The sequence below is a fragment of the Nomascus leucogenys genome, chromosome 3, assembly GCF_006542625.1.
Source record: "Nomascus leucogenys isolate Asia chromosome 3, Asia_NLE_v1, whole genome shotgun sequence".
Lineage (NCBI taxonomy): Eukaryota > Metazoa > Chordata > Mammalia > Primates > Hylobatidae > Nomascus > Nomascus leucogenys.
In genome coordinates, this window is record NC_044383.1 from 120645482 (window position 1) to 120659574 (window position 14093).

The 14093-nt window shown below is 40.2% G+C and overlaps 1 long non-coding RNA gene across 1 annotated transcript in view; it reads left to right on the forward strand.

Annotated features, from left to right (window-relative positions):
- LOC115832451 overlaps positions 1 to 11923 on the forward strand; it is a 66597-nt gene extending 54674 nt beyond the window's left edge. The window contains exon 3 of the long non-coding RNA XR_004027955.1: positions 10144 to 11923. This is a non-coding gene — a long non-coding RNA (uncharacterized LOC115832451). The remainder of the gene's footprint in view (positions 1 to 10143) is intronic.
- Positions 11924 to 14093: the final 2170 nt, after the last annotated feature.

Here is a 14093-nt window from a genome sequence, read left to right on the forward strand (position 1 = left end):
TGAATACCCTTTATTTCCTTCTCCTGCCTCATTGCTCTGGCCAGAACTTCCAGCACTATGTTGAATAGGAGTGGTGAGAGAGGGTATCCCTGTCTTGTGCCAGTTTTCAGAGGGAATGCTTCCAGTTTTTGCCCATTCAGTATGATATTGGCTGTGGGTTTGTCATAGATAGCTCTTATTATTTTGAGATACGTCCCATCAATACCTAATTTATTGAGAGTTTTTAGCATGAAGGGTTGTTGAATTTTGTCAAAGGCCTTTTCTGCATCTATTGAGATAATCATGTGGTTTTTGTCTTTGGTTCTGTTTATATGCTGGATTACATTTATTGATTTGCGTATGTTGAACCAGCCTTGCATCCCAGGGATGAAGCCCACTTGATTATGGTGGATAAGCTTTTTGATGTGCTGCTGGATTCGGTTTGCCAGTATTTTATTGAGGATTTTTGCATCAATGTTCATCAAGGATATTGGTCTGAAATTCTCTTTTTTGGTTATGTCTCTGCCAGGCTTTGGTATCAGGATGATGCTGGCTTCATAAAATGTGTTAGGGAGGATTCCCTCTTTTTCTATTGATTGGAATAGTTTCAGAAGGAATGGTACCAGTTCCTCCTTGTACCTCTGGTAGAATTCAGCTGTGAATCCATCAGGTCCTGGACTCTTTTTGGTTGGTAAGCTATTGATTATTGCCACAATTTCAGAACCTGTTATTGGTCTATTCAGAGATTCAACTCCTTCCTGATTTAGTCTTGGGAGGGTGTATTTGTTGAGGAATTTATCCATTTCTTCTAGATTTTCTAGTTTATTTGCATAGAGGTGTTTGTAGTATTCTCTGATGGTAGATTGTATTTCTGTGGGATCAGTGGTGATATCCCCTTTTTCATTTTTTATTGCATCTATTGGATTCTTCTCTCTTTTCTTCTTTATTAGTCTTGCTAGCAGTCTATCAATTTTGTTGATCTTTTCAATAAACCAGCTCCTGCATTCATTAATTTTTTGAAGGGTTTTTTGTGTCTCTATTTCCTTCAGTTCTGCTCTGATTTTAGTTATTTCTAGCCTTCTGCTAGCTTTTGAATGTGTTTGCTCTTGCTTTTCTAGTTCTTTTAATTGTGATGTTAGGGTGTCAATTTTGGATCTTTCCTGCTTTCTCTTGTGGGCATTTAGTGCTATAAATTTCCCTCTACACACTGCTTTGAACGTGTCCCAGAGATTCTGGTATGTTGTGTCTTTGTTCTCGTTGGTTTCAAAGAACATCTTTATTTCTGCCTTCATTTCATTATGTACCCAATAGTCATTCAGGAGCAGGTTGTTCAGTTTCCATGTAGTTGAGTGGTTTTGAGTGAGTTTCTTAATCCTGAGTTCTAGTTTGATTGCACTGTGGTCTGAGAGACAGTTTGTTATAATTTCTGTTCTTTTACATTTGCTGAGGAGAGCTTTACTTCCAACTATGTGGTCAATTTTGGAATAGGTGTGGTGTGGTGCTGAAAAAAATGTATATTCTGTTGATTTGGGGTGGAGAGTTCTGTAGATGTCTATTAGGTCCACTTTATGTAGAGCTGAGTTCAATTCCTGGATATCCTTGTTAACTTTCTGTCTTGTTGATCTGTCTAATGTTGACAGTGGGGTGTTAAAATCTCCCATTATTATTGTGTGGGAGTTTAAGTCCCTTTGTAGGTCACTGAGGACTTGCTTTATGAATCTGGGTGCTCCTGTGTTGGGTGCATATATATTTAGGATAGTTAGCTCTTCTTGTTGAATTGATCCCTTTACCATTATGTAATGGCCTTCTTTGTCTCTTTTGATCTTTGTTGGTTTAAAGTCTATTTTATCAGAGACTAGGATTGCAACCCCTGCCTTTTTTTGTTTTCCATTTGCTTGATAGATCTTCCTCCATCCCTTTGAGTCTATGTGTGTCTCTGCACGTGAGATGGGTTTCCTGAATACAGCACACTGATGGGTCCTGACTCCTTATCCAGTTTGCCAGTCTGTGTCTTTTAATTGTAGCATTTAGCCCATTTACATTTAAGGTTAATATTGTTATGTGTGAATCTGATCCTGTCATTATGATGTTAGTTGGTTATTTTGCTCGTTAGTTCATGCAGTTTCTTCCTAGCCTCAATGGTCTTTACAATTTGGCATGTTTTTGCAGTGGCTGGTACTGGTTGTTCCTTTCCATGTTTAGTGCTTCCTTCAGGAGCTCTTTTAGGGCAGGCCTGGTGGTGACAAAATCACTCAGCATTTGCTTGTCTGTAAAGTATTTTATTTCTCCTTCACTTATGAAGCTTAGTTTGGCTGGATATGAAATTCTGGGTTGAAAATTCTTTTCTTTAAGTATGTTGAATATCGGCCCCCGCTCTCTTCTGGCTTGTAGAGTTTCTGCTGAGAGATCAGCTGTTAGTCTGATGGGCTTCCCTTTGTGGGTAACCCGACCTTTCTCTCTGGCTGCCCTTAACATTTTTTCCTTCATTTCAACTTTGGTGAATCTGACAATTATGTGTCTTGGAGTTGCTCTTCTCGAGGAGTATCTTTGTGGCGTTCTCTGTATTTCCTGAATCTGAATGTTGGCCTGCCTTGCTAGATTGGGGAAGTTCTCCTGGATAATATCCTGCAGAGTGTTTTCCAAGTTGGTTCCATTCTCCCCGTCATTTTCAGGTACACCAATCAGACGTAGGTTTGGTCTATTCACATAGTCCCAAATTTCTTGGAGGCTTTGTTCATTTCTTTTTATTCTTTTTTCTCTAAACTTCCCTTCTCTCTTCATTTCATTCATTTCATCTTCCATCAGCGATACCCTTTCTTCCAGTTGATCACATCTGCTACTGAGGCTTCTGCAATCTTCGTGTAGTTCTCGAAACTTGGCTTTCAGCTCCATCAGCTCCTTTAAGCCCTTCTCTCCATTGGTTATTCTAGTTATCCATTCTCCTAATTTTTTTTCAAAGTTTTTAACTTCTTTGCTATTGTTTTGAATTTCCTCTCGTAGCTCAGAGTAGTTTGATCGTCTGAAGCCTTCTTCTCTCAACTCGTCAAAGTCATCCTCCATCCAGCTTTGTTCCGTTGCTGGTGAGGAACTGCGTTCCTTTGGAGGAGGAGAGGTGCTCTGCTTTTTAGAGTTTCCAGTTTTTCTGCTCTGTTTTTTCCCCATCTTTGTGGTTTTATCTACTTTTTGTCTTTGATGATGGTGATGTACAGATGGGTTTTTGGTGTGGATGTCCTTTCTGTTTGTTAGTTTTCCTTCTACCAGACAGGACCCTCAGCTGCAGGTCTGTTGGAGTTTACTAGAGGTCCACTCCAGACCCTGTTTGGCTGGGTGTCAGCAGCGGTGGCTGCAGAACAGCAGATTTTCGTGAGACCACAAATTCAGCTGTATAGACACTGTTTATACAATATTTTATTTACCCTCACAGAAAACCTATGGAGTTCACGTTATTTATAGAAAAGTCAGCTCAGGTGGAGAGAGGTTACATAACTTGCAGAGAGGCAGACAGTTAATTAGTGTTAAAGTTTGATTAGAACCCAGTTCTCCCGGATTTTTTTCATTTGACCTAATTCAAGTAACACTACAGAGAAACAACTTTCTCACTGCCACTACTGCCCACTCCAAACTTCAGGTTCATGTTGCCCCTTCATTTCTTTCGGTTACCATGTTATTAGTTCGTTAATTCTTTAAATCATTTCGCAAGAATTTACTGTACTGAGCACCTCTTCCGTGCCAGGAATGTGTTAGGTGCCTGCCGGGAAGGATTTCAAAATTGAGGGTGGAGACAGGAAAATAGACAACATCCGGTTGGCAGCATGTTAAGAGGTCAGTGTAAGATGGGTGTAGCCTCCGAGAGGTCCTTAAAACATACTGGGGGTACTAAAAACAGATACTTACAACAGGCTGGGGCAGGCAAGACTTCTTGAAAGGGAGGAGGCCTGCACCAAGCCAGCTAGGTGAACAGGTGAAACAGCAGTGGAGGATGACCTGGCAAAGGGAGCTGCCGTGCATAGCCATGACATCACAAGACAATGTGCTCTTTTCTGGAACTGCACTTTTTTTTTGGTTTTTTTTTTGAGACAGAGTCTTGCTCTGTTGCCAGGCTGGAGTGCAGTGGCATGATCTCGGCTCACTGCAACCTTCTCCTTCCTGGTTCAAGTGATTCCCCTGCCTCAGCCTCCTAAGTAGCTGGAACTACAGGTGTGCACCACCATGCCCAGCAATTTTTTTTTTTTTTTTTATTAGAGACAGGGTTTCGCCACATTGGCCAGGATGGTCTTGATCTCCTAACCTGGTGATCCGCTGGCCTCAGCCTCCCAAAGTGCTGGGATTACATGCGTGAGCTACCGAACCCAGCCTGAACTGCATATCTTTTTAACCAAAAAGTGGATGGAGTTCCAGTGGCAAAGGAATGAACAGTGGAGACAAGAGAGTTAAATAGGGGTTGACTCATTAAAGTCCCCGTATACTGGGTTTGAATTTTATTCTGAGGCAAGGGCAGGGCATCTGAGGAGTTTAAGCTCCTTAAACATAGGGAATTGAAAGTGCTTGTGTTTTTGGGAAGATCACCCTAGCGGGATTAGAAAGGAAGAATCAAGCTGCTGTCGCTATAATACTGTCAAAACCTAATGAGTGTCTAACATAAGACAGCCACAGTGAAGAAGGGTGAACCTGCCTTCTAATTAGTCAGGAAGAGATTTCTTTCTCTTTCCTCCCTTTGTTGGTGTAAAGAGAAGAAAGTGTAAAGTACAGATGGGTTTCAGGCTTGCACCTGAGAAGCTGGTGGTGATGCCACCTGAGACAAGAATGCTAGGGGATCAGGTCTACCTAATGTTCCTTCCTAAACACAGACCAAACCTAAAGTGTGTGGACCCCAACCACTCCTACAACTATATGGTGCAGCTATTCAAGGTGAGTTCTCAGGAGCAATTGTGTTGTTCTTCAACCTGAATATACTATATTTTTATCTAATTGTTTGATCACATCATTATTCCCCTATTAATAACCCCTAATATGAATCTGCAGAAATGAGACCACTGGCTAGATGAAATTTATTGATTCTCTAAGAAAAATTATCTTCATTGGCTGGGCACGGTGGCTCACACCTGTAATCCCTGCACTTTGGGAGGCCGAGGCAGGTGGATCACGAGGTCAGCAGTTTGAGACCAGACTGACCAACTTGGTGAAACCCCATCTCTACTAAAAATACAAAAAAGTTAGCTGGGCGTGGTGGCGGGAACCTGTAATCTCAGCGATTTGGGAGGCTGAGGCAGGAGAATCGCTTGAAACTGGAAGGCGGAGGTTGCAGTGAGCTGAGATTGCGCCACTGCACTCTAGCCTGGGCAATAAGAGCAAAACTCTGTCTCAAAAAAAAAAAAAAAAAGAAAGAAAGAAAAAAAGAAAAATTATCTTCATTGGCTAAATGAAGTAACTTAGTTAAACTTTTTTTCTTCTAAGAGCAGGAACGCATGCATGTACAAAAAGCCTTGCCCTTTTTTCTTTTTTTCTTTCCTTTCTTTTTCTTCCTTCTTTTCTTCTTCTTTCCTTCCTTCCTTCCTTCCGCCTTCCTTTCTTCCTTCCTCTTTCTTCCTTCTTTCTTGTTAATTTAGAAGAAAATTTTCTCCAAACTTGAACTGACTCCAATGACTGGCTGTAGCACAAACATCACGAACTCTGAAATCTGAAGTTAGATGAACATGTGATACTGAGGTTGACATTTCTGAGAGGTTTTCCATCAAATCTCCCTGACTTACCATCTCCTGCTCTTCACATGACACATGGTTTAACTTCTGCAGGACGGATTACATTCTATCCCCAGCTGGTATGCAGATATCATCTCATGGAAAGAAATTTAAAAATAATCATAAACTCATTAGATGTGGCAGTATCTGGGCGAGGAGGAGGACACTGGAAGAGGGGAGAGTGGACATAGGAGAAGAGAGAGGGCACCTGTTCCCACTTCTAAGAGAGGGTACCGAGATCACACCACTGCACTCCAGATTGGGCGGCAGAGTGAGACTTTGTTTCAAAAAAATAAAGAAAGAAGAGGCTGGGTGCGGTGGCTTACGCCTGTAATCCCAGCACTTTGGGAGGCCGAGGGGGGCAGATTGCCTGAGCTCAGGAGTTCGCGACCAGCCTGGGCAACACGGTGAAACTCTGTCTCTACTAAAATACAAAAAATTAGCCAGGCATAGCAGCGCATGCCTGTAGTCCCAGCTACTCGGGAGGCTGAGGCAGGAGAATTGCTTGAACGGGGGAGGCGGAGGTTGCAGTGAGCAGAGATCGCGCCACTGCACTCCAGCCTGGGTGACAGAGTGAGACTCCATCTCAACATATATATATGAAAAAAGAAAAACAGAGAGGGCTTTAGAACTGTGCTAAGCAAAGCTGCTGGTGTACCAATGCAGGGTAAGCACATTGAGCAACAGCTAGACATTTGATTATGACACAATACTTTGGCAGAAGCAATAAAACCATTTTTAAGGAACCTTGTTTGGGGACTTTCAATTGTTGTTTTATTACAATCAATACTTTTTCTACAAAGCTAATAAAAAGAACAATGTCCTGGGAAACTAAATCACGGGTTTTTTATTGACTTGGTATCAGAATCAAGAAGACTTTTAATTCATTCAGGCTTCAGTGTCCTGACCCATCAACGAATGACAGTAATTGCTGCCAAGCAAGATTTTATGAGAAAATACTGAGATAGCCTTTGTGAAAAGTTTCCCAATATAAATTTATTTTATTATTCCCATTAATATTTTTTAAGAGACATTTTTCAGAGTTAGAGGGTATTTAATTTTTTTTTAAAAAGCAAGGCACAAGAAAAATTTATGGTGAAAAATGTTTTTGTGTAAAATGTTGATCTCTCCATAAAACTTTGAAACAGTGAGTATTTTAATCCTTAGTGGAGACCATTAACTGTAACAACATCTTCCTGCACAGATAATTTTTGGTTTGGTCTTGTGGAATAGATATCACCTGGAACATCAGTTCATGGAATAAAAACCTGAACTATGAAAATATATTTGTTTTTTTTCAATATTACAAATGTTATTTTTTTTTTCTTGCAGTGGGATAAACTTACTTCATGACAGATACAGTGGTATTAGACCTCTGCTGTGATGAAATATCAAACATTTTAACATTTTGGCTTTATTTGAATTTGGTTTTATTTTCATAGCATGTATTCAACTCCCAAAAGTAATATCACCTAATTTCATGTTTGCTTCTACAACTCACAAGCAAAGATCATCATTTACATGCAAATTTATATAAATCAAGGTCATTGGGAATCAAAACTTTTTCTACTTTTATCACTAGATTGGAGCTGTTGTAGCTATATTCTGGCAGTGGATTTGGATAATTTTCAAGTTTTAGGTTTTGCTAACAAGTGTTCTTAAAGCAAACAAACCAAAATCCTCTGAATAAATTCAGTGCATCCCAGACCATTGCCTCTAGGCAGGCAAATCCGGTTCACTGGGGACAACTCATTAAGTGATAAGTGAATCTGTATGCACAATCTATATAACTATATTGAATATAACAGTACTCAAATATTAATGGAGTAAATGTTAAAACATTCCTTTTCAACAAGAATGACTAAATCTCAGAAACATATTACAAATAAATAGCCAGGGCTTAATTTCTTTAAAATCCTTATGCAGATATTTTTCCAGAAGACATACAACCTGCTTAATGTTCAACTCACTAGAGAGATTAGTGTCTAACTTGTCAACAAAAACACAGACACACAAGCACACGCACAAAGAAAGTACTGCAGCTGTCACCCTTTGTTATTTACTCAGCCAGTTGGAGCAGAAGACAGTTAACTGCAGGGCACTTTGCTGGATTTAATCAAGCTTCCTCAAGAAGATGCCGTAGTGTGGTCTTTACTTTGAAGAGCCTGAAGGCAGTAAAAACTCTACTTCATACTGCCATCTGCCAAGGTGCAAATCTCATTTGAGAATAGTAGGGTTTGCCGGGGGCAGTGGCTCACGCCTGTAATCCCAGCACTTTGGGAGGTAGAGGACAGGGGATCAATTGAGCCCAGAAGTTTGAGACCAGCTTGGGCAACATGGTGAGACCCCATCTCTACAAAAAAATACAAAAATTAGCCAGGCGAGGGGGTATGCACCTGTAAACCCAGCTACTCAGGAGGCTGAGGCGGTAGGATCACTTGAGCCTGGCAGGTGGAGGATGCAGTGAGCCGAGATCGTGCCACTGCAGTCCAGCCTGGGTGACAGCATGACACCCTGTCTCAGAAAAAAAAAAAAAGTAGGGTAACTATTCTTATGTTAGGGACAAAGATTGTCAATTTCACTACCTCTATTGTTATGAGTAAACACAGTTTCACCACCATAAAAAGTGACACAGCAACATATGAACAAAACCTGGTAAAAAGAACACGGGAAGATGAAAAACAACAGTTGGTGTTTGAGTAATGGGATTGGGGGTGAATTTTGTTCTTTAATTTTTTTATGATTTTTGATGTTATTTGTATCTTTAAACTTCTGGTTGATTAACACATGCTCATTCACGGATAATTTTTAGTTATGTGAGCATGAGCTAGCTTTGTTTATTTTTGTACTAACTATGAAAGAGATGTTAACAAATTATAGATTTCAAAACCATTTTGTTGGAGAGGGGAGGTAGTTTGCTTAATCTGAGAACAAATTATTTTTAAGCATTACATTCATCCATTTCCATGTAAGACTCATGGTAGGAATATACAATCTAAATTCTTTGCTATAGCACATTTATCAGGACTGAAGATGACAGTTGTGTTTTAATCATAAGATCACATTATTATAAGTACTTGAAAATGACATATTTGATTCTCTTTAAGAATCTCCTTTAATTGAAGATTTTAATAGCCTGATATTAAATAACTTACTGTACCAATTCTAGGCAGTCACCTTCTTCCTTCTTGCCCCCCACCCTTACCCCAATCTAGCACTGCTGGAGCAGTCTTCCTAAAGCCTAGCCTCCTCATGGCACTCCCCTACTAATACTTCAGTGGCCCTCCAGTGCCATGTGAACACTTTTGCTTTTTTTGTTTTGTTTTGTTTTTAAGACAAGGTTTTGCTCTGTCACCCAGGCTGGAGTTCAGTGGCAGGATCTTGGCTCACTGCAACCTCCGCCTCCTAGGTTCAAGCAATTCTCCTGCCTCAGCCTCCTGAGTAGCTGGGATTACATGCATGCACCACCACGCCCGGCTAATTTTGTAGTTTTAGTAGAGACAGGGTTTCACCATGTTGGCCAGGCTGGTCTCAAACTCCTGACCTCAAGTCACCCGCCTGCCTGGGCCTCCCAAAGTACTGGGATTATTGGTGTCAGCCACCATGCCCGACCCCCCATGAACATTTTTGGTTGGCTTTTTCTCAAAGCTTTCTACAATTTGTTCCCACATTAACTACACAATCTTCTCTTTTAAATCCTCAACACAAACCTTCCATTTCTCCTACTGAAAAACGCTTCCCTCTCTTTTCAACGTATCTAAATTTTATCTTGCCTTCCAGTTTGATTTCTCTACCATCCAACATAAGAAACCTTCCTGAGAATCACAGCACAATTTGGTAGCTCTTATTTATGAATTTCCATAAAAACTTATTACATATACTTCTAGCATCACACCAGCATAAATAACATTGAATTATTTTAAAATTCTAAATATATTTATTTTTAACCAGATTAATGTCCCTTACAACGGCTACCTTTTATTATATTTACTTCATATGTTTTCTAGCACCTATTTATTATACAGCCAAGAACTGTTAAATTGTAGTGGCATGGCCTGGAGTAGACGCTCAATGAATACTTGTTGAATGAATAAGGGTAGACAACACTGTACCCATCCAGCAGGCAAGACGCTGGTTCCAACGTTGCTCTATTTTAATCAGAGCGATAGTGGCCAAGGCAGTTAATATTTTTGGTCCCCCATTTTCTCATCTATGAAAGGAGCTAGTAAAAGAGTTGATGTTTTAATTTAGGCTTGTCCTCTATATCTCTAGATCTAAATTAAATATCTATCTCACTCTATCACCAAGCCTTCACTTGAGAATCCTTGTCAGTGTTGATCTGAGAAGTTCCTTTCAGCAACCCCTCACCAGCATTCACAGGGGAACCTGCTAAGATAACTTACTTCCTATTACTCTTTCGTTTCAGCCTTTGTCCTATGTCTGGAGACTTCTTGAAAGCTGGAGCACACAAATAGCTACAGCAAACTTGAGGAATGGGCATGAATAGACTGGCTTCGGGGAACCTGCCAGCTTGGCTGTGTGGCCAAGGTAATAGGCAAGCCAAGGCAGAGCTAGAGCTCAGAGCTGGAGGGGAAATTAAAGCAGCAAATGTAGAAACATTAAGCCTGAAGAGGCGACAACGCTGAATTCTAAAATGCAGGCCAAAGCTCAGACTGCAAGCTGTCTGGCTGCTCCGGGTGTGCCCAGAAGTCAAAGTCCAGCAGGGGCAAAGGTGGAGGTGTGGTCTTGCATGTGGGGTGTTGGGGGGATGTAGAAGAGGAGGTGCTTTAAGATCCAGAGATCCCAGCTGCCCTGGTGCACCCTTGGAAGAATAAAAGGCTAGGAACTGGACAAGTCAGGCTCAAGTCCAAGCAGCCTAAGGAATCAGGGAAAGAATGGAGCTCAGAGTGGGAGGTCAGGGCAGTATCTAAAAATCCAGGATAGCAACAAAGCTGGTGGTGGCCCCTGACTCTGGTAAGGGCAGCCTGCAGCACCATGCCATGGGGGACCTGACTGATCACACCTTGCGTTTGCAAACAAGGATTAGTAGGGTATGAGTAGGATTCTGCTGGTGCCCAGGAAGGCAATGCCATCTACATCTTTACAAAGTTTTAACAAAGGCCTGAAGGACACAACCTTCCCCAAAGTCCTGATGTCGCTGTTTGCCGGCAACAATTAGAGTCAAAAGAAGAGAGGCACAGAATGTGCCAGGGGTGTGCTGCGTACAGCCCCGATGACCACAAGGCCTTCTTGGGTCAAGTTCTGCCATCTCTGGTTAAGAGGGCTCACCCTCTAGGACCTTGATGGAGTCCTCGGACCACCAAGAGTGTCCCACCAAGAGCCTTCCTCTTCTGGTGACTCGTGCCTGCTTCCCGTGGAGAGCTCCAGAAGGGAGGAAACTGTGAGGAGGTGGAGAACGTGGCAGGGATCCTAACTTTCTTACTGAAGGAAGTTCTTAACAAGTACCCATCTGCCTTCAGGGAAGAAAACATAACTCATTTTGGTCTTTCAAATTCAGTTCTCAAAACCAAATCCTGTTGTCAGCAATCTGTGTCCCAACGCCTTCTTCAGCAACAGCATTTTCCCTGTGGAATTAGTTTCCAATGTTCTTTCTTAAATAAACCACTGAGGATTAAAAGGAATCCAGATACCCACCACATTTTGTTTCGTTAATGAGTAATTATCACATTTCTTTGGCTACTTAAATGCATTCTCTGAGTCAGGTAAAGGAGATCATAATAGTTAATCAACAACAAGTAATTCTTGGGTACTTAACAATAGTCTAAGCACTTAATCATACTTAAAATTGACTATTAATGAACCTTATAAACCATTTTGCAATTCTGAAAGTGAATTTCTCTGCAGGCTTAGAGATTACTAAGCCATTTAGATCTTACCAAACAAATATTATTCATGCTTTAATTCCTGGGAAAAGAGATTTAGAAAATGAGGTTAATGTTTTGAGTTTAACAATTATATATTCCATCTGGGATGCTCTGAACTCAGGTTAAACATTCTTCAAGTTATTCCCACATTTTTCAAGTTATTCCCACGTTAGTGACCTACTTTATTATTATTATTACTAAAGAAAAGGGCTGGGTGCAGCGGCCCACATCTGTAATCCCAGCACTTTGGGAGGCTGAAGCAGGAGGATCACCTGAGCTTGGGAGTTCAAGACCAGCCTGAGAGGGAGACTCTGTCTCTACAAAAAATAAAAAATTAGCCAGGTATGGTGGCACGTGCTCATGGTCCCAGCTACTCAAGGAGGCTGAGGTGGGAGGATCACATGAGCCTGGGAGGCAGAGCCTGCAGCGAGCCCTTGTTGTGCCTCTGCACTCAAGCCTGAGAGACAGAGTGAGACCCTGTCTCCAAACAATAAAGTAAAATAAATAAATACATAAATAAATAAGAATGCAAATCAAAGACATTAAGAAATAGCTTTACTTTGTGGGCATTTAAGGTAAATAGGTCACATTTTCTTTTTTAAAAAAATTACCCACAGAAAAACAAGTCAAAAATCAGACTATTTCATATTAGTGTCTTTTTTTTTTAAAAGAGGATTAATATAAATTGCCTTCTCACTTGTTTTTAAAATAAAGGACTGAATGATAGAACTTAGACAACAAATCTAGTAGCATGATAAAAGCCTTTACTTTGATAGCTAGAAAAGGTAAACAAAGAATAAAACAGGGTGAAGACGAAAGAGGACAGATAGATAGAATGTGAATATTATCTCCCTTTTTCTCAAGATAAAACTAATATTGCTTTCTAAAAAGAAGCAATTCTTCAGAGCAGAGGTCAGCAAACTTTTTCTATAAAGAGCTAGATAGTAACTATTTTATAATTTGCAAACCACATAAGTCCTCTGTTTCATATGGTTTTGTTTTCTTTTTAAACAATACTTTAAAAATGTTGAAAATATTCTTAGCTCACATCTATAAAAAAGCAGGCAGTGGGCTGATTTGACTCACAGGTGGTATAGCTTGCTAATTCCTGCTTTAGAATTTAAGAATAAGGCAGATGTTGCCAGAATTTGCTCTGCTAATTTACTATGAGGTTTGCAAATAAAAGTGTTCTTGACATGAAAACTTGCTATTTTTAATGGAAAGACATGTACAGCCCTTTCTCAGGAAGTGGAGATTAATGCATAAAATTTTATTTTCCTAACATAAAGGATCTTTTTTCAAAAAATGGCTTCTCCATCTTGTGGCCCTTTGATTATGATAGCTCTGAAAGCTTTGAAAAGCTTGCAAATACTCAACTTCAGGAATAAAACCACCTGAGACCTTCACCTGAAGGCAGGATCTTTCCTGCAGCTTTGAGTCTTCCTAATCAGAACCATTGTTTCTTAAACTGGACTCTGAAGACAACACTTAAAGTCACTCAAGTTCTCTACAAAATTCTTGTTTTGTGTTTTCATTTCTAAATAAAAATAATTGATATGATCAATAAAATAAAATAATAAAAATAATTGATATGATCAAGTTTGGGATTATCTAGATGATCTAGACAACTATTGCTGTCAAAATAGGCCTGATCACAGGCATTTTCAGTACTCACGGAATTCTAGAGCTTTGGATACTTGTCTAGTCTGTTTGGGCCACTATAACAAAATGCCATAAACTGGGTGCTTATAAAGAACAGAATTTTATTTCCCACAGTTCTGGAGGCTGGGAAGTCCAAAATTGAGGCAGATTTGATGTCCTCAAGTGATGGAAGAATCAAGGGGTCTCTCTGGGGGCTCTTTTATAAGGGCACTAACCCCATTCATGAAAGCAGAGCCTAATTACCTCCCTAAGGTCCCAACTCCTAATACTATCACCTTGAGGGTGAGGAGGGAAACATAAAAATGCCATAGTAATACTAATAGGTACATCGGTGAAGAACAATATCACAGTATCGTGTAGATAGGAAGATTTTGCTGCAATTTGTTTAAAACAAAAAGTCGTGGGTGGGTACAATCATCAGACAGTTCAGTAGTGGTATCCACGTACTCACCCAAAGGAGCTGTGCTGCAGTCATGGGAGCCCAGTGCTTGCTACTAGCAGAGACTTAATTTCTGCAAAGCTATGTGATCATATTCAACTATGCTAGTTAACTTTAATTTTACTGAATTTGGTTTAGGTAGGTAGTTTGTAAATTTAACTTTCTACTTGTATAAGAAGTATAATTATAAAAACAGCAGGTCAGCACGACAGGTCTGAGAGAATCTGTATTCTGTAAAAAAATACCTATTTCTTACTTGGCGAAAAACATTAGTCAATGTTGCACCAAAAAAATCCCCCAAAAGCTATAGATCAGATATTGACTAAAATGAATTATACAAAAATCTTGACTGGAAATATTTTAAGTCAAAACTAACAGTCTATTTCAGGT